The sequence below is a fragment of the Chaetura pelagica genome, unplaced genomic scaffold (assembly GCF_000747805.2).
Source record: "Chaetura pelagica isolate M959 unplaced genomic scaffold, ChaPel_1.0 scaffold212, whole genome shotgun sequence".
NCBI lineage: Eukaryota > Metazoa > Chordata > Aves > Apodiformes > Apodidae > Chaetura > Chaetura pelagica.
This window is the reverse complement of record NW_009952365.1, coordinates 292,150-294,209: the sequence shown is the minus strand read 5'-3', so window position 1 is coordinate 294,209 and position 2,060 is coordinate 292,150.

Here is a 2,060-nt window from a genome sequence, read left to right as displayed (position 1 = left end):
CGGGGCCGCCCGCACCTCCAGCTGAGCGGTGCGAGCCCTCGGGTGTTGTGGGGAAACAGGTGTGTGTGGAGGCTCGGGAAGGGCAGGGCTGGTTCCGAGGACAGGTAGTGTTTTGTCCCGCAGCCGGGGCTGAAGCTGGTGAGCGGGACGTCCGGACAGGGCGCAGGGACTCGTGGTAGCTGCTCTGTGAAATGCGGAGCTAAAAAGCCAGGTCAGCTTTCAGGTGATCTTGGCTTGTACTTGTAAATCACAGGCCCAAAAGACACGCGTATCAAGACGGCCACCGAACCCCCCAGCGAGGGCAAAACATAGATGTGGACTTCAAATCTTTATTCATACCCATCAAACATGAACATAGAGCCCTTTTCAACTCAAGTTCCCAGAGGAGCCTCAGCAGCCCTGCTCCTGCCGCTTCTAAAGGAGGCAGCAGCAAAAGCCACAAGAGGACCAGGATTTGGATGGACTGCAGTGATTCCCCCCAAGCACTAAACTGGCGACACACACCACAGCTTCACTGCTCCCAGCAGCAGACCTGAAACACACTGCAGGTCCCAAGACACACGGCAGGTTGCCTGGGGTGGCTGGTGTATGTGGGGGCAGTGGCTGAAGTCCCTGCAGAGGCAGCTCAAGAGAAAGGAATAAAAGCAGTTTTCCTACTGCTAGTTGCAAGATAGTGAAAATAAATCGTTTTAGTGGAAGTTAATTGCAGGAACTGTAGGTGCTTTCTATCTCCAAAACCTGTATGTTGGTCTGCTTTCAGATTTTTTAGATATGTATGTAGATAAAACAATAAACTCTTAAAAAATAATTTTTATTTAGCTACAGTTTCACTGGATCATTTGCAGAAGATCTTAGACAGCCCTGGTAGTTGCATAGGATAAGGGCTACAAAAAGTTTGGAATTTTACCTCAACTTAGGATTGATTTCCCCTCATGCCCGTTTTGCTTTACTAAGCAATAGCAGTTGCACTGGAGCATGCAACATGCTAATAACATATTTCATCCTCCTTCTTTAAAAATTCAGATTCCAAATGCCTAACTTGCCAGCCCTTACTCTCAATTTTAATTAATGTAGCACTCGTGAGAAGTGACAGTTTTTTTGACAGTGATGAACAGCAAGTCGTGTATTTATCCACCCGAGAGATGCACGGCAGACAACAGAGCCAGGCACTTTTCTCATCAGTGCACCTCATTCTTGATCTCCAAGGGCTGAGTTCATTACAGAGCACACTCTGGCCCTGGCCTTTCACTTCCAGTTGCTGAAATGAGTTATCAATTTTCATTTGCATACTTTGCTGAACTCTAGACTGCCAATTTAACTTACACCAATCTCCCAAAAAGCTGGTAGATGGCAAAAATTTACATCACTGCCTGAGCTCTTTGTAAGCCATCCACGTATTTTTTCAGATTCTTTGAGTATCTGGGACTGTGATGAGCCTTTCATTGGTACTGACAGACTCATATGTAAGTCACCATTCATTCACCAAAATAATAATCAATAAACCCAGAAGACTTCCAGAAGGGCTGGGTAGTGACAATGTCCTCTTCAATACTATCTTGTATTTGCTTTCAGACTTTTTCAAGTTCTAGGTCCCAACTAGTCTTTCAGGAAATGCTTCAAGGGCAAACGTGAACTCCCAACAGTTAGTGCTGCCTTTCCTGGGTATGTTTATCCTGGACTCTTCATCTCCTAACAAGAGTCCAGGATCCCCAGCAGGTCATAACTGAAAACTGACACCTTCAAACACTAGAAAAACATGAAACAACCTTCAAGGAAGTGAGAAAGGGTTGGCAATCACCACAAAATACCTTACAAAGAGCAAACGCTGATGAAGATGAAAGCTTTCCTGCTCCAAGCTTTTGGTTTTCGTTTCAAACAACGAAATAAAAAGCTGTTTTAACAATACAATCATAGTTGTACGTGAAACCAGAATAACAATTTCAAACTATTTCTTTAAGCAAACACTAGGGACAGTCACAGTGAACTATTTCACCTGGTGAGTCAAGTGAAGATCAGGGCGGGCTCATCCCTCTCCTTAGGAGATTCCCTCACCCGGCCCG